The sequence below is a fragment of the Hypomesus transpacificus genome, chromosome 2, assembly GCF_021917145.1.
Source record: "Hypomesus transpacificus isolate Combined female chromosome 2, fHypTra1, whole genome shotgun sequence".
In the NCBI taxonomy this organism is placed as follows: Eukaryota; Metazoa; Chordata; class Actinopteri; order Osmeriformes; family Osmeridae; genus Hypomesus; species Hypomesus transpacificus.
In genome coordinates this window covers 7,313,236-7,333,318 of record NC_061061.1, presented here as the reverse complement: position 1 = coordinate 7,333,318, position 20,083 = coordinate 7,313,236, and positions in this window count along the sequence as shown.

The following is a 20,083-nucleotide window of genomic DNA, read 5'->3' as shown; positions in this document are numbered from 1 at the left end:
TGACGTTGCAATTTCTACTTCATTAAGGACAGCCCCTTGAGATAGGCCATCTTGTTTTCAATGGGGTCCATATGGAAGTGAAAGTACAAAATATGCCAGCTAGGATATTAATATGAGCAAATAAGACACAAATCATTATTTGAACAGGGTGTAGTGAGCTTAAGTTTTCACATATTTTAGATTCCAATGTTAGGCTATAACCCCTACAGCTTACTATTCATTTTCCAGATATTTTCTTGAATGTGAAATATTATTGACAATTATAGTCTGCATAAGATTAGAGTGTATAATTATGTTTATTGATTTGAAGGTACATCCTTTGCTCATTATCACCAAAAGTTGAAATGATGACTCATACCTAGCAACGGGGTCAACCACACCTCCTCACTAAGATAGGATTTTCCATCCATTCCTGGCTCAGAGTTCACTGAAAATGTTCTGGAATCACTTCTAAGCTAAAACTCCTGGCAAGGAATTTTTAGGTTAAGTTAGGAGCTCTCTGAGAGGATTCTCAGAATCTTTAAGGATACGGGCCCAGATCCCTCACCAACAACAGAGGATTTACTTACTACGGCAGCTGAAGAAATTCAACCTGCAAAAGACAATGATGGTGCACTTCTACTTCTACGTCTGTTTGAAGTTTCTTTGCGAATAAAACCCATTCCGATTCTGAAAAGTATTCATAATTGAAAGATGTAAAAACAGAAATACAGTTTGAACAGTTTAACAGTTTCTAGCTCCTAAATATAGTGATGAAGAGCGTTGGCCAATCGGATTGGTTCCTTGTTTCTTGTAACGTAGCAACGGTTGGTCATTGTCTGCAAACCTAGAACACCCAGTCCTGTTTACACACTAAATTTAAAGATGACATCGAAATAACTAGAGAGGGTACAATTTCTGGGGAAATTGTAGGGTGTGCTTGCTTGCTTGCTTCTGATGGAGGTGGGTCCGTTTTCCCATCTAGTGATATTTTCAAGCATTTGGCCTACTCATATAGCATAATTCATTAAGAACACCCTTTGAAACAAGGAACCCCCTTTGAAACAAGCCACTGTAACAACGTTGTCACTGGCAGTTCAGATGGAATTGCGATTGAAATAGTACCGTCTGCTAACTGAAAATATGCCCCCCAAAACGTAAATAAGTTCGATATTAATATAGGTAATTAGATGTGGCATTGAAGACAGTACCGTACCCTACTACTACACACTGCCAGTGGCAGTGGGCGTGCCGAGTCTGCTTTGCTAACGTCAAAACAAGACGCGGTCTCACTCAAATTCCAAGTTTTACACAAATAACAAAATATGCTGACCCACTGGCTGTTTTCACAATCGCCATAACTTTAAAACACTGCTCTCCATTTGGATGTAGAATTGACCCTGGTACGAAATTAAGAAAATACTCATCAGACGCAGATCGACAACACTGTTGTCTGTTACTTTCTTTTTCCATACTTGTCTCTGTTTCTGCCTCTGCTATTTGATGTTGCAAAAGAACAATAATCAGTTAACTATATTCAATAATGACAATCAATTCAACAAACTAATTTCCATATAATAACCCTGTTAACAGACTGACTATTGTGTACAGTTTTGGTGCTGCACCTGTCATAGTCTCTCCACTGTACCCTGTCACCACAGCAGTCTCCATCTCTTTCCCTGTGTCACCTGTGCCTGCTTTAATACACAGAACAAAAAAATCAAGACATTTGCATTTAAGCCAAATAGCACAGTTATTATTTAAAGCCAGAAAACATGTTGTGCATATTTGGATGAGTGCCTTTTTCTCTTGGCCATTCATTTTACTTCATTTAAAATGTATAGCCTATATATTGGCTAACAGTAATACCAAATGTATAATGTTTTAGAAAAATTAAAACAATATGGTTTGGAATGATATTAGAATTTTCTAAATGTCGAAATTACAGCTTACAGCTACTTGCACCTGGCGCCTCTGGTACAGCCGCATCTTCGGGCTGCAAACTCTACGTCTTTTGAAGGCGTAAACATGTATTCTATACTTTACATTGTGCAGCATTTGCTTGCTGTGTCCGTTGTTTTTCTCCTTTTCTTTTCCTTTCCATTTCTTTGCTAAAGAAACAACGATGTTAGCTAAAATAGCTCCAACGAATTGGCTGTACCCGGAAGACGATTGATTTTAGACAAATCGTGATCTGTAAAATGGACGGTGCACCGTTCGAGTTTACACAGGGGAAATGCCCACCCCCACCCTTTGGATTTTGGATCGCTCCAGTTAAACAGTTGAATGGTATTAAAGCCGTCCTCAAAGTGAGCATAAACTATTAGGATTTTTTTTCTTGAATAGTGCCGTGGCTGTAGCAGCCGTTTTTTTGACCGGCCGTTCGGGAAATCTCCCGAGTCTCCCGATGGCCAGTCCGACCCTGTCGACGAGTGTCAACACTCGTTGACAACACTGTTGTTGCTGCCGCAATCGTCAATGGAGGCTGACGGGGCTCTCACCTAGCAAACAAATTAAAGTTTTTAAAGCAACCTACATTAAAATCTCACCACCTGGCTGTCTTCACAATAGTCATATCGTCATAAAATGTCCCTCTTTCTATAAAATTTGCTACGAAAATACTACTATGACGCTTTCTAGCATGGCTGCCGCCTAAAAGACTAGGCGGTCTCACGGGCGACCCGCACTCGCTCAAATTACAAAGACTTTGACAACCTAAATCAAACATCCGAGATTTCAGTTCCACTCGAAATCGCTTTCTCAACAAAGCCAAATGGTTGGGATCTTTTGGGGGTGATATATAACTCAAAGCTTAAATAAATGACTAATTATATAATGTAATGCCTGATTAACAGACAAAATATATAAATTACAAAATAAAGGAGACACTAAATATATAAATGTTACATGTATTTGTGTGTATATATATATGTATACTTTTACGTTTTAATGTGTTCACATTTATTTATTTATACTTACATTTATTTATTTATACTTACATTTATTTATTTTACTTACATTTATCCACGGTGTAACTTTATGCAGCAAAATAAATCCGTTGTCCCCTGTCACCAAGTCAGGGGGCGGGTTAAAGCCTCTGATTGGTGAATGAACAGTATTACACACCAGGCAGACTCCACCAGTCAATCAAGCTCTCTTCAATCTAGAGGGATCCTCTATCGCCTCACTCTACAGCTGCTAGGGGTGTGCGACACTGCACAATGTGGTATAGATCCGATACCAGGGAGTAAATACAGGGCCAGTATTGCCAATACCGATACTTTTGGCTTAGAAAAGCAGTTTATCTACTTTCGTGTCGGGGAAAGCAATGCCTCATAATTGATTAAGTGAATGCATCATCAATATGAACATTTGAATGAACATTTAAAATGTTTCCTTTAATTAATTGTTCATGATTATGATCATAATAAAACACAGGCAAACGAGTTTTGTCAAAAATACAGTTAATGTGTGCCGTTGAGTCGTGTTACTGCACGTACACGCCGGCAACAACTCAGCCTAGCAGGGGAGGGGCTAAGTGAGTTTAAGCGAAGTTAGACGGTGTTTGCACAACCACTATGATGTAAAGGGAGTTGTGTGCTCATTGTGGAATGAAACTTAAGTATCGATATTATGACGCTATCAATCAGGCTATTGATACCAACGTTGGTATCGATAGTTGCCGGGTTTCCCAAACCGGCCACTATCGGTCTTGAGATCGATTTGCCCACCCCTATGCTGTATCATCTCGCTCAGGATCGTGAACACATTTTCATTGATGTCTGTGTCAGTTAGGGCCAATATCATTCCTATAATTAGGGAGGATCCTAGGGAGTCAGATGGCTGAGCGGTGAGGGAGTCGGGCTAGTAATCAGAAGGTTGCCGGATCGATTCCCCGCCATGCCAAATGATGTTGTGACCACTTCACCCTACTTTCCTCAGGGGGAATGTCCCTGTACTTACTGTAAGTCGCTCTGGATAAGAGCGTCCGCTAAATGTAAATGTAATAATTTCAGCAAAGCTCTCACTATGATGTAAAAAAGAAATGAATTGGCAGGTGCCTCCATCTCTTCAGCCAACATTTCGACCACTGTAGCATTCAATATTTCATTCATTGAATCCGCACAAGGTGCTGCCATCTTGGATTAGTCAAAAGCAGTCGATTCAAGTTGAACCACCAATCAGAGGCTTTAACCCGCCCCGTGACGTGGGACGATGGATTTATTTTGCTGCAGCAAGTTACACTGTGGATAAATGTAAGGATAAATAAATAAATGTAAGTATAAATAAATAAATGTGAGCACATTAAAACGTAAATATATATATATACACAAAAATACATGTAACATTTATATATTTAGTGTCTCATTTAATTTGTCATTTATATATTTTGTCTGTCAATTAGGTATTACATTATATAATTAGTCATTTATTTAAACTTTGTGTTATAATATTTATTTAGTTTTGGCCCCTATAATCCTCCAAATGTAACCTCCTAAACTGTGTAACGGAAGGTAAATCCCAATACAAGCAACTCAATCGCTACTAAGACGAAACTTTTTACACCTAGGTTGTCTGTGTACTCCAAATATTGACAAAGTTTTAGGGTTGGGAAAATAAATAAACAATAAATACAGCTTCAAGCAGCGATGCGGGTTCCTCCGCAAAATGGCAAAATATTATAAACATGTACACTGTAGAAGATCGTGACTTGGACAACAATAGAGCAAAACTACTTCATGTTTGGCCAACAACAATAGGCTGAACGGGGATTAGAACTCATGAGCATAAGGTCACAAGTCTGTCCTCTATCCTCTCTGCTATACACCAACTGCTGAAATGTTACGAACAGAAAGGGCAGAGTATTGGCCTTTTACAGGATATTGAAAGTCTTCTTGAGTTGATCTCTTTCCAGAATCTCAGGCAATGCACAATTAACAGTAGTCATGTGGTCAGCTGGGCTGGGCTGGGCAGAGCTCATGTTCAGCTGCTTGCGAGAATAAGTTGTGAGAGTACAGCAGCCGACTCTCTGGTCCCATTTAAATACACAACATGCACAATCAGGGTGACCAACAAGATTATATTAACTAACAAACAATAACATTACAAACATCTAACTGAACGAACAAAACAACTGAAATCCCTCGCAAGGCTGTTGTAACCGAACTATTTTCCACAAGTCTTTGCCTTTTTGGACATGCCGCACTGCATAATGGGTACCCAAGTGGCTGACGCTGATTATGTAGCTGTGCACCGACTGCGTGATATGAGTATTAGTTTTTGGTCAGCATGGGACAAAGGTTAAGAAACGGTTGACATTTCAAAGTGAAATTGCATGAAATTGCGCGTGGTATTTCAGAATGATGTCTGCCTGTTTAACTAAACAAGTAATCAAAATTATGACAGGCCAAAAGACTTTGCCTAGTTTCGAACCTGTGACCTTGCACTTTGCAGGACAATGTTTCAACCCATTGAGCTACCTACAAGGCTGAAAAAAGCTGGTAGTTTCTGTTTTAAAAAAGAAAGCCGTTTCTCCTGCAGTGTGGATTGTTCGATTTGGCCAAAGTTTAAACAGCTGTAATTCAATGATCTTTTGACATATCAAGGTGAAATTGTGTACGGTACGTCAGAGTGATGTCACCTTAAAGCCTATTAGGTTTGAAAAACCATCATTCAAAAATGACATTTGATTTAGTGACACAAACATATTGAGTAAATGTGGACATTTACATAAATACACCCCTTTCAGCCATTTTGAACTTGATTCAATTGCCTTAAGTAAAATTTTTAAATATGTCAATGATACATATATGTACCAAATTTAAAGTCAATTAGAACTTTGGTTCAAGAGAAGAGGAATTTTGAATGTTTTCCCAAATTATCACTGTACAGGAAAATCCATCATGGTGGACCTTATGGGTCCTTGAGGCTTTTTTGTTTCTCATGAAAAATGACACATGAAGACCAAGTTTCAGAAGAATTGGAGCAATGGGGTGGAAATGCAATCACTCTGAAAAGTGGACATTTGGGCGTCGCCTGTGGCGCCCCCTATGATCTGATGTGGGCCAGTCTGTGTTTGGGCCGTAGTTGTGGCATGTTGTATCAATATGCCAAATTTCAAAACTTTTTACCAATGTGTTCATGAGATAAATTACAAGAATAAATATAGCTGCAAGCAGCGATGCAGGTTCCTCCGCAAAATATTATAAACATGTACACTGTAGAAGATCGAGAGTTGGACAACAAGAGAGCAAAACTACTTCATGTTTGGCCAACAACAACAGGCTGAATTGGGATTTAAACTCATGAGCATAAGGTTACAAGTCAGTCTCTATCCTCTCTGCTACACACCAACTGCTGAAATGTTACGAACAGAAAGGGCAGAGTATTGGCCTTTTACAGGATATTGAAAGTCTTCTTGAGTTGATCTCTTTCCAGAATCTCAGGCAATGCACAATTAACAGTAGTCATGTGGTCAGCTGGGCTGGGCTGGGCAGAGCTCATGTTCAGCTGCTTGCGAGAATAAGTTGTGAGAACTGTTGAGATTGTATGAATAGAAAGGGCAGATTATTAGCTTTGGTCAGTTTTGCGACAAAGGTTAGGAATTTCAAGGTGAAATTGCATGAATTTGTGCAGGGTATTTCACAATGATGTCGTCCTGTTTGACTAAACAGATAATACAAATTATGACAGGCCACAAATATAATGGCTGGATTCCAACCTAATACTTTATACTTCACAGGTCACCATCCCAGCCCATTGAGCTATTATCAGTGTTGAGTAGTGTCATGTTCAGTAACTGTATATAAAAGTAAGCTGTTTCTCCTGTGGTAAGCGTTGTTAGATTCAGCCAACGTTGAAACTGCTCTAATTCAATCATATTTTGACATACCAAGGTGAAATTGTTTGTGGTACTTCAGAATGATGTCATCCCATTGAACTAAACAGATAATCAAAATTATGAAAGGCCATAAGATTATGTCTGGATTCCAACTTACGACCTTATACTTTACAGGTCACCATCCAAGCCCATTGAGCTATTCTCAGTGTTGAATATTGTCATGTCCAGTTACTGTATGAAAAAGTAAGCTGTTTCTCCTGTGGTAAGCGTTGTTAGATTCAGCCAAGGTTGAAACTGCTTATACATTTCCTATAAAAATGGGACAACAGGATGACTGGGTTGCTGCTGCAAAAAATAACTTACTTATAGTTTTTATAAAAGGTTGTTTGGAGTGCCATAACTTGTTATTGAAGGGAATTTCAAATCATGCCTAGCATCAGTGGGGATGTGTCCTGGCTTAGGTTACTGAAATGAATTTGTGCAACAGACAAGGGATCCACCTGAACAATCAATTTACTTCATTAGAGATAACCATTAGCGTTATCTCTACCATGCGTAGACTACAAGTAGCTAGCTACTGTGGTGAACCTGACTTGTTTTGCAGTGGTTTACACAGTCTCGCTAAACAGATGATTGGAGTGCTGTGATGGGCTCAAATAAAAACACATTGCTATGTTTTACAACCGGAGGATTTATCTGAAGACTAGAAACCGTTTTGTCAGAATAAAAAATTAAAAACCATGGAATACACAAAGTTCACTAAAGATAATCAAAAAAGCTGTTTCTCCAATGGCGAGCATTGTTAGATTTGGTCCAATTTCAAACAGCTGTAATTCAGTCATATTTTGACATATCAAGGTGAAACTTTGCATGGTACTTCAAAGGCATGTCACCTTAAAGCCTATTAGGTTTGAACCATCCTTCAAAAATACATTTGATTTAGTGACACAAACATATTGTGGCAATGTGGACATTTACATAAATACACCCATTTCAGCCATTTTGTACTTGATTCAATTACCTTAAGTAACATTTTTAAACACGTCAATAATACATATATGTACCAAATATCAAGTCAATTAGACCTTTGATTCAAGAGAAGAGGAATTTTGAAGGTTTTCCAAAATTATCACTGTACAGGAAAATCCATCATGGCGGACCTTATGGGTCTTTGAGGCTTTTTTGTTCCTCATGAAAAATGAGGCATGCACACCAAGTTTCAGAAGAATTGGAGCAATGGGGTGGAAATGCAATCACTTTGAAAATTGGACTTTTGGGCGTGGCCTGTGGCGCCCCCTATGGTCTGATGTGGCCCATATTTGGTGTGGGGGTACCCACTTGGATGTAGTATCAATGTGCCAAATTAGAAAATTTATGACAAGGGACTTTTTGAGATATTGGGGCGCAAGGAGAAGAAAAATAATAATAAGAAGAAGAATACCAACAATAACAATAGGTTCCCTCCTACCGGAGGAACCTAATAAAAAGAATACCAACAATAACAATAGGTTCCCTCCTACCGGAGGAACCTAATAAGAATACCAACAATAACAATAGGTTCCCTCCTACCGGAGGAACTTAATAATACCAACAGTAACAATAGGTTCCCTCCTACCGGAGGAACCTAATAAGAATACCAACAATAACAATAGGTTCTCTCCTACTGGAGGAACCTAATAATACCAACAATTACAAAAGGGGCCTCCTGACGGAGGAACCCTAATAAGAATACCAACAATAACAATAGGTTCCATCCTACCGGAGGAACCCTTATAATAATAAAACTAACGAAAACAATAGGTTTCTTCCTACCGGAGGAACCCTAATAAGACCAACAATTAAAATAGGGTTCCTCCTGACGGAGGCATCCTGGTAATAATACCAACAATTACAATAGGGCTCCTCCTGACGGAGGAATCCAAAAAAATTAACAATTCCATTAGGTGCCACAGCAGCTTCTCTGCTGCTTGGCCCCAAATAATACTAATAATACTAACAATAACAATTGGAGCTTTGCTGCTTTGCCCCTAATAATAATAATAAGAAAAGGTAGAAATACTTAAGGTGGCTTCGCCGCTTTGCGGCCTGGCCACCAACAATAAGAAAAGGTAGACACACTTGAGGAGGCTTGGCCACCAAATATAGATAAAACTATAGAGGGTACAATTTCTGGGGAAATTGTAGGGTGTGCTTGCTTGTGTCGGTTGCAGGTGGGTCCGTTTTCCCTTCTAGTGATATTTTCAAGCATTTAGCCTACTCATATTGCATAATTCATTAATAACACTCTTTGAAACAAGCGAACCCCCTTTGAAACAAGCGAACCCCCTTTGTAACAAGCGAACCCCCTATGAAACAAGCGAACCCCCTTTGAAACAAGCTACTGTAACAACATTGTCACTGGCAGTATTTCCGATGGAATTGCGATTCAAACAGTACCGTCTGCTAACTGAAAATAAGCCCCCCAAAACGTAAATAAGTTTGATATTAATTTAGGGGGACATGGTTAATTCAAAAGCAGTTTGCTAAAGGCAAGCTAGCTGCTGTTGCTAGCCACACTTCACTGATTGTTTGAAAGCGCCGGAAATTACACATTTTGACATAATAAAGTTTAACCATAGCTGTGGCATTGAAGACAGAAGCCTACTACAACACACTGCCAGTGGGCAAGCCGGGTCTGACTCTGAGGCTAACGTCAAAACAAGACACGGTCTCACTCAAATTCCAAGTTTTACACAATCACATAAATATGCTGGCCCGCTGGCTGTCTTTGCATTCACCATATCTTTAAAACACTGCTCTTCCTTTTGATGTAGAATTGACCCTGGTACAAAATTATGAAAATACTCATCAGACGCAGATCGACAACAGCTGCCGCAATCGTCCATGGAGGCTGACGGGGCTTTCACATAGCAAACAGATCTAAGTTTTTACAGCAACCTACATTACAATCTCACCACCTGGCTGTCTTCACATAGTCATATTGTCATATCATTTCCCTCTTTCTGGTTTTTCGTGTAAAATTGAACTATAAAATTAAGAAAATACTACTATGAGACGCTTTCTAGCATGGCTGCCTTTAGGCGGTCTCACGGGCGACCTGCACTCGCTCAAATTACAAAGACTTTCACGACCTAAATCTAAAATCCGAGATGGCAGTTCCAATGGTTGGGAATTTTGGGGGGTGGTATTTTTCACTCATAATCCAAACTCGAACGTCTCTATCACGTTGTATCCATGTGTCGTTGCTAACGTGTGCAACGTAGGCTAGCACAGAGTACCTGTCAACTTCGTTGACAGAAGACACTTTTTGCCACAAAAACGTTGTAACCTCCTAAACTGTGCAACAGAACTTAAATAAAAATACAAGCAACTCAATTGCTAGCAAAACGAAACTTTTGACACCTACGTTGTCTATGTAGTCCAAATATTGACTGATTCTTAGGGGTGGAAAATGGAAATGGAAAAAAATATATATAATATATATTTGAGCGAACAAAGGTTGTGCCCTTGCCGAAGGCGAAGCACACCCAATGAGCAGCATGAGTGGTCAACATAGTGCAATCAGATACTGGGTTAAATAATGAATGAATGTCAGTGGGACTCCTTGGCCTTGTGGAAGAGGCCAGTAGCATATGGAAAGAAACTGTTCTTATGGCGCGATGTTTTGGTCCTGATGGACCGCAGCCTTCTGCCGGAGGGGAGTATCTGGAACAGGGAGTGGCCAGGGTGGGAGGAGTCGGCCACAATCTTCCTCGCTCGCCTCAGGGTCCTCGAGGTGTGCAGATCCCCGAGGGTAGGCAGATTGCAGCGGATCACCTTCTCAGCAGTGCGGATGATACGCTGCGGTCTGCTCTTGTCTTTGGCAGTAGCAGCAGCATACCACATGGTGATGGAAGAGGTGGGGATGAACTCAATAATGGCTGTGTAGAAGTGCACCTTCATTGTCTTTGGAAGGTTGAATTTATTCAGCTGCCGTAGGAAGTACATCCTCTGTTGTGCTTTCTCCGTGAGGGAGCCGATGTTCAGTTCCCACTTGAGGTCCTGGGAGAGGATGGTGCCCAGGAAGCGGAAGGACTTCACAGTGTTGACTGGGGAGTCGCACAGGGTGATGGGGGTGAGTGGGGCTGTATTCTTCCTGAAGTCCACAACCATCTCCACTGTCTTAAGAGCATTGAGCTCTAAGTTGTTATGGCTGCACCAGGTCACCAGGTTGTCAGCTTCCCACCTATGATCAGACTCGTCCCCGTCTCCAGGGAGGTGTTAAAGATGTTGGTAAACACAGCTGGTCTAGCTCAGGATCCTGGGTCTCAACACCTCCATTTTAAACTAGATCCTGGACTTACTGACAGGTAGACCCCAAGAGGTGAGAATGGGTGACATCTCCTCTTTTGGCCACGTGCAACATCATCCTATCGCAGACGACACCACCATCCTTGGCCACATCTTCAACAATGATGATACAGTCTAGAGAGGAGGTCAACAACCTCTCTCTCATCGTAAGAATATAATTGTGGACTTCAAGAAATGTGTGTGAGTGTATATGGAAGGGGGGGGGGTCAAGCCCCCATTCACATTGATGGAGCTGAAGTGGAGTCTCCTGCCTCACGTTCCTCATTGTGTTCAATAATGAGGACCTCTCCTGGGTCCTGTACTACGAATCAAGATCAACATGCTCTGGATTACTTTCAGTTAGCCGGCTACGCGAAGCCTAACAATCCCAATCACGATAAGTAGTACTACGACAGCGGTTATCAATTCTCTAACTCAACCCAGATCTTTCCAATCTAGAGACGTGCACGTTCACATAAAGGGGCGGTGTTTGCACCGTATGTCCAATTGCAAACATGGACGAAACAAGAGCCGCAATATTGTAATACAAGCATATCAGGAATACAGACATATAATACAGTCAAAATTCAACAAAGTAGCTGCTGCCAAGCTGGCAGAAAATTGCAGACAATGCTTAAGCTACATAACTTATTGAAGATGTGACCATAATTACACGTGTGCATTCCACAACGTTAAACTTTTGTTGCTGTATTATTTTAGTTGCAACCCTGCAGTGGCAAACGATCGTGGGAGCAAAAAATATATAAATATAAAACCATAATTCAAAACGGTTAGTAGCAGTAGGCAATACTTGCACATATTTTAAGACCAACAAGTAAAAGGCTGAATTGCCTGAATTAGTCACTTTTGTAGGATATTGTATAGCAAAAAAAGGCCTATAGAACAATGAAATTGCTTGCAGCCAACAGGAAGAAGAATTATGCAACTGGGGGGGAAGGGCTCCTCCACAGGACTCCTGCCGAGGAGCTGGCCCTCTCCAGTTATCAGGGTCACCCCATGATGGAAGGAGTGGAAGGGGGCATTCCTTCAGACCCTGGTGGCAGCAGGTTGGAAGCCCAGGCATATGTATGCTTCAAGTAATCTATATGACCATGTTCATTCAACAATTATTTATGAATATTGTAGGAGTGAAATGTATTACTGTTCTCTGCAGTGACAGGAAATACAGTGGTGTTGCTGCCACCACCCAATGTCGCCCCACTGTGCCATACAGAGGTAACAGTGAAACTAATAGTCATACGCCAGTATGTATGCCATATGTGCTTGCTGAACATTGATCAAATATACCATTTACTTTCTCAAGTGGAGGTCGTAGATTATCAGGAAACTGTGTCTGGCTGCTAATTTTGGGGGTACACTTTTGAGTTTTATTTACCACTTGCAACACAGATGATGAGAGTGTGTGAATGTGTGGCTGTGATTGAAGTGTTTGTAATGACTTACTAATGGTGGTGGTCTCAACATAAGACACAAGTCCTTAAAGTGCTCATTTCAAATATGACTCAATTGAGTAAATTGCTATGGTGTTAAACTCAGCAGGAAAAGGAACTTCTTCCTCCCCCTGAGCCTAGGGCCTTCTTTATTTGTCTCGGGTTGGAGCAGATAATGTGAGGGCCCTGTATAAAATAACCCTGGAGCTCGATTATAAGAGGCTTTTAATAAAAAAACTAGGCTAGATAGAAAAACTGGAATGTGAGAAGAGATAGTACATGACTGAATGAATGACACTAAACTTAGTTACACTGACATCATTTGTCTGTGTTCCTAGGGAAGGGAGAACACAATGAGGATGTATTTTTAAAACTTTTTTCTACGTTTTGGTCTTTTTATACCTTTTTGTGGCTTTTTTGTTGTGCCTTTTGAGTCTTTTGAGGGGTTTTTCACCACTTCTCTCTTTCAATGTCCTATTTATTATTTTTGAAAAATTGTATAAAAGTAAATGAAACATCAAAATTCAATGAGTAGTAGTGAAATGATCATTTATTTAACTTGTGAAGAGCATTCTACAGATACACGTTGTTCTTTTTGGTTTGAAATGTTTTAGTTGAAAGAAACCCCAATTTCTGGAATGGAAATTATTAGGAAATGGATCAAAGCAACCCAAGGACAAAAGGGTTAAGGGGAGACACCCCAGTGAATAGGGATAACATATCAACATGAAACCTCCCCATGTGAAAACTAATAGTAGGTCAAATATTGTTTTCATTACTAGTTTCCTGTAAATGTATGTTTAAATGAGCAAATTATGTGTTAAGTAGTAAAATTTGATATCATTTTGCATAAATTTCCAGAATGGAAATCAGAACATTGAGTGAAAATCTTTGTTTCATTTTGTCAACATATTGGAGTCCAAAGTTTTCACAAAGGGCACTTTGGATATCTCTTTTTCATCACTCCATTAATCAGAATATGGTGGCAACAGACATGAAAGAAAATCCGTAGCAAATTGCGCGGCAGACCCTGTTTTTGCTCAGGTTCTCCGCATCACCCACACTATAAAAGTACCCATAGAAATAACGAAACGCTATGCATACAGTATGTGGGACTGAGTGCACAGCTTCAATGTGTCGCATTGACAACATACGGCTCAAGAAGCTGGCAATATACGTACTTCCCTCTGCTAAGAATTTATATCTTTCATAAAGATACTCATGAGGGAATGCGAAAGGGTTTGGTCGGTGTCTAAATGTTCTGGCTCTTCTGAGCGCACCTCACACTATCCGCGCATCAAGCTCCACAGGATCTTCTATGAACGGTGACGACATTATCGTCAAGAATGGGCGGGGTTTTTATACCGGTTGATCTCTGATCTCCAACTTAACCTGCTCCCGACCAGGTTAGCCGTTCAGCATGTGTTACCATAGCGATTTACCCCGGTAACAAGTGATCCACCTTCGTAGTACAGAAAACCCTGGGTTGAACCTTAAGTTACCTCGCTAACGCCAAATCTTGATTCGTAGTACAGGCCCCTGGTCCAGGCATTCGAACACAGCAGTAACATCTGTCCAAAAGTGCCTTTGATAGACGCTTTTATCCAGAGCGACTAACAGTAAGTACAGGGACATTCTCCCTGAGGTAAGTAGGGTGAAGTGCCTTGCCCAAGGACACACGTAATTTGGCACGGCCGGGAATCAAACCAACAACCTTCTGATTAATACCCCGACTCCCTAACCGCTCAGACATCTGGCCCCCAATTTTATCATATGATCACCCATATGTTCACTATAGCTACTTTAACTTAAAAGTACATATTCATGACACTCTACTTTTAAATTTAGTAACACTTGTGATGAAACAAATGTTTTGTACGTCTTCAGCCAATTCTCAAAATTTAAAAACAGCACTGGAACTCAGCAGGGTTGATGCAAAGTGTTTTATTGGTTCTCAGGTAACAAAGATTCCCAATGGAAGGTGAGCGTGATCCCAGGATCAGACTGAGGTTTTCTCCGGACAATGTAACTTATATAGTCTTCTCCCCATTGTATGTTGATATGGTACGATATTTGTTGGTTACATATGTGACCTATGTAAGATGTCTTCTACCACTCGGAGCCAGTCGGTTGTAAACACCCAGTTTTACTGCATTCACAAGACAAACATGGGTGAATCAATGGACACAGTTAACAGCAGATAACGCCTGGAAAGACGGGACATGCAGATGTTAAGTTAGCATACAGAATATCTGTACTTTCGAGTGGTTAAACCTTAATTAACACTTGGTAACAAAATGTAAACACTGCTAAATGGACTTCGAGTCATTATAATTTTTAACTAAACAACTGGGTCAACTTTTAAATACTTTTCACCGTATTTTACATTTATATTGTCCACGAGCATTCACCACATGTTACCTTCTTAAAATCCTCCGATGTTATGAGGAATGCTGCGCTACAGCTACGGAGAAGGTATACAATTGAGCAGCAGATGGCGTGGTTCTGCCAATTTAGTGGAATTTAACTGGACCCAAATAACTATGTTACATACACCCTTCTTAAATTCTGCTAAAATGGAGTACAATAAACAAGGAAAAAGAAGACATAATGCCATCGGCAAAACTCCCAAAAGATACAACAGTTGTGTGACAATAAGAGTGGTACGTAGTTCAAGTCAGTCAAAGACTTTCCTTCTGGAATAAAGTCAGCAAGGGAACGGCCAATCCCCTTACTAACTCAGACATAAGAGATGCCGTTTACATCTCTCATACAACAAACATTGCTCTCACCACCATAATACGTAAGGTAAATACTAGCGTGAAAAAAACAACAACACTTATCCAGCAATCTACACAGAAAACATGGTCCTTACAAAGGAAAACAAAGAATCAACTGTTGACGCTGAGTCACCTACAATCTGTTCGTTCATTTCCCAAACAAGGCGAGCTGGGGGTTTTACATGTCTACCCACCCTAGTGAAAAGTGGCGGTGGCTGTGTGCACACTACATCAGTCTGTGTAAATGCACCTGGTCGTGTTTCAGCTGAATGTACAAGGGAGGGGACTTGAGCCACTGATGAGGGTGGGGAGGATGCGCCCTGGTGTGCCACACCTTCAGCGGAGAACTCGGGAGAAGGCAACTGTGCAGCATAAACCGATGAACCAGAGACACTTAGACCCTCACACAGATCATTTGGCGTTACAGACACGTCACTCTCAGTGCGCAGAGCATCCATAGCCACAACCGGAAGACCATCAAACCCATTGGCAGCAGCATCACCATCACTCGCATCATCCATTTGCATCAGCCAGTCAATTGTCCTTGTCTCACTGTCCTGTACATCCGTGGGGACCACTAGGTTAGACTGGTCGCTACCAGCAACAGATGGACAACTTGACCCAGAGGCATCATCACCCCCAGCAGGAAGAAAACTCACAGGAAGTAGAAGGTTCCAGTGGACAACCTTTTCCCTAGATGTTACAGGATCTCTGATGCGATACACATTGATTTCAGGTTTGCCCGACACCACTTCATAAACCGTTGATTCCCATCTGTCAGCAATCTTCCTCTTCCCTCTTTCACCACGATTTGCAAGCAGAACTCTGTCCCCAAAAGTAAGGGGCGACCCTTTCACTTTGCGGTCGTAGTACCTTGCCTGACGAGCCTGCGCCGTACGACTGTTTTGCCGGGCAATACCTGCAGCTTCCGACAGGTCACGTTTCAAGCGAGAAACAAACTCACAGCGATCCTCAACAGCATCGTTGGTGAGGGCATGCCGGAATACAACATCAATAGGCAAGTGCGGGATCCTACCAAACATTAGAAAGAAGGGTGCAAAACCTGTTGTCTCGTGTTCAGTACAATTATAACAGAACGTCAGCAACTGCAACATTTGTGGCCACCTGGCCTTCGACTGAGGAGGCAGGGCACGTATCATGTTTCCAAGAGTCCTGTTGTACCGTTCGACAACTCCGTTCCCCATAGGATGGTACGGGGTCGTATGCGATTTTTGGATACCAGCCATCTCTAGAAGCTCTTTAATGAGATTACTCTCAAAATTGGCTCCCTGGTCCGAATGTATGCGTTTTGGGAAACCATACACGCTGAAAAAGTCATCCCATAGGCGGCGGGCAACCTGCTTTGCTGACTGCTTTCGACATGGGAAGGCGTGGGACAGCTTAGAGAAGTGATCTGTCACAACCAAAACATCCACACTCTTCTTGTCGGTCTGCTCAGCAGTCCAAAAATCGATACAGACCAGTTCCATGGGTTCAGAAGTGCAAATGCTCTCAAGAGGGGCACGGTCCCGTGCTTCTGGGGTCTTGCCGACAACACAGCAAAAGCATTTCCGTACATGATTGATGATGTCACGCTCCATCCCTATCCAAAAGAACCTCTGTCTGGCCAGGGACAGTGTGCGAACCTGCCCCTGATGACCGGCTGAGTCGTGTAGACCATGGAGGATTTGCGGCTTCAGGGAGTCTGGAACAATGAATTGGTAAGCAGTCTTATTCATCATTTTGTCCTTCTTTACTTTGTACAGCATGCCATCCTTGACAGCGAGCTTGGCCCAAAGTCTCAGCAGCTTCAACACCCCACGAGATTTATAAGCACGTTCACGCCTAGAGGGCCTCCTCTGACGCTGGACATACCAGAAAACCCTGCCCAAGACGTCATCCTGTTCTTGTAGGTTGATTAGCTCACTTCTTGGCAGCGAAGCACTTGGATCGACACTGACAAGCTGTGGGATATCTGGTCCCGTGCCTCTCACTTGACTGACACCCCCGGAGCCGTGTGCGTCCAACACCGCTGAAACCTCCTGCGAAGAGAGGGAGCACGGAGGGGGGGGGGAAGCAACGGCAGTTTCTTTTGCAGACTGATCGACGACCAACTGGCAGTTATTAGTGCAGTGAAACGCTTCTTGCACTGTCTTGTCCATCATTCCACTGACTTGTTTCCGTAACAAGGCAAAAGGTTCAGTTAAGAGACGGCGGCTCATGCATGATCGAACAAATGGCTCTCTGCTAAGTGCATCGGCAACCACATTCTTCGGACCAGGAATATAATTCAAATCAAAATTGTAGGCTGCGAGCTTTGAAACCCATCTCTGTTCGCATGCATCTAACCTTGGCTTAGTCAATATATATGTCAACGGGTTATTATCTGTCCAGACTGAAAAACAACTCCCTTTAAGCCAATGGCTAAATTTGTCATAGACCGCCCATTTCAGGGCGAGAAACTCCAGCCGATGTGCTGGATAGTTCAGTTGGGATTGTGAGAGTGTCTTGCTGGCAAACGCCACTGGTCTGGCAATCTTCCCATCAGGTGGCAACTGCGAGAGGACGGCTCCTAGACCATCAAAAGAGGCGTCAACCGCAAGGATGAATGGTGCAGAGAAGTCAGGGTGGGCTAAGGTGACACTGTGCACCAGCTCATGTTTCAAGGTCTGGAATGCAGCTCTACATTCGTCAGTCCAGTCAGTCGGAGACAGTCTCACACGGCTTTTCTTAAATCTGGGTTTGCGGCTTCTTCCTCTGTCCTTTGTTGTGGCAGGCTCAGTCACAAGGTTGAACAGTGGCTTAGCTTTAGCAGAACAGCCCTCAATGAAATGATGATGGTAAAGAACCATTCCTAAGAAGGACCGAATCTTTCTTGCACATGGCGTTTCTCCATCGGACTCCATCAGGTCAGCCTCCTGCACATCATGTATAGCCTGTACTTTACTCGGATCTGTCTTGACACCATCTTCACATATAATGTGCCCCAGAAACTTGACAGACCGGCGAAGAAAGTGGCACTTTTTAGGCGAGAGCTTTAAGTTGTTGGTAGCGAGACGTGAGAAAACCATCTGCAGAAGCTCAAGTGCAACCTGTTCAGATGGAGCATAGACCATTAGGTCATCCAGGTAACACAAAAGGGCTGTGAAGTTCTGATCGCCAAAGATGGTCATCATCATTCGCATGAAAGTTGCAGGACTATTTGTCAGACCCTGAGGCATCCTGTTATATTCATGCAGGCCAAACGGGGAGGAGAATTCAACTTGCATTCAACCATCTGAAGTCATTGCAGATGCGGAGATCCCCGTTTGGCTTGACAACTAAGACGAGGGGGGATGAATACTCACTTTGAGATTTACGAATAATTCCCAATTCTTCCATCTCATTTAGAGCAGTACGAAGTTTGTCATAGTGAGATGGTGGGACTCGCCTATATGGTAGTCTGAAGGGCTTGTCATCTAGCAGGCGTATCCTTTGGACAAAATCCACCGCCTCACCACAGTCCATTTTGTGTCTCGGGAAGACAGGTCCATACTGTTCAATGATCCGCAACAATTTATCTTTCCACTCGAGGGAGAGTTAGCATACAGAATATCTGTACTTTCGAGTGGTTAAACCTTAATTAACACTTGGTAACAAAATATAAACACTGCTAAATGGACTTCGAGTCATTATAATTTTCTACTAAACAACTTGGTCAACTTTTAAATACTTTTCACCTTATTTTACATTTATATTGTCCACGAGCATTCACCACATGTTACCTTCTTAAAATCCTCCGATGTTATGAGGAATGCTGCGCTACAGCTACGGAGCAGGTATACAATTGAGCAGCAGATGGCGTGGTTCTGCCAATTTAGTGGAATTTAACTGGACCCAAATAACTATGTTACACATAGACATTAAGTAATCTTACCAAGTGTCCCTTGTCTCAGGGGATTCAAAACAGGTACTTTCCTATATGGACACTTCTTCCAATTTAGGCTCTTTCTGACCTTGAACAGCCAGCTGCATTAGGCTTCTGGGAGTAAGGCCACAAATATATCTCATAAGTTATAGCTAGGCATCCTGGGGCCTCATTTATCAAGCGTGCGTAGAAATTGTTCTTACGTGGAGGTTTGGAATATTCCCACGAACAGTTGAGGTGCGATTTATCAAACATTCGTACGAGCGCCGTACGCACACTTCTAGGAGATTATCCTTGATAAATCTCACCTGTTCTTAGTCTATAAACTCGTGCACGAAGCAAGCATTTGCATACGAAACGCCCCATATTATCTAAATTAGTTGAATCACCACCAATAAAAAGGGAGCTAACGAGTTCTACTAGAAATTGGTAATGAAAATGGAGCAAGAAAAGAAAGGAAAGAAAAATAATTTTTCGCAAAATGAAATTGAGGTTTTACTGTCGCAGGTTGAGTACAAACACAAAGTTTTATTTGGAACACTTAGCTGTGTTTTGACCAACAAAAAAAAGAATATGTTTTGGGAAAAGGTAGCGATTACTGTTAACGCAGCATCTTCTCAGAGGCACTCATTGGCAGATATAAAAAAAAAGTGGTTTGATTTAAAATCAAGTGCAAAAAAGGCCATAGCCGCACACAGGCGAGACATTGCTGCAACTGGAGGTGGACAAGTTGAGACGGTCCGTGTACGTGAGTTTAATTCCTTATATCATTACAACGGAACATGCATGAATACGA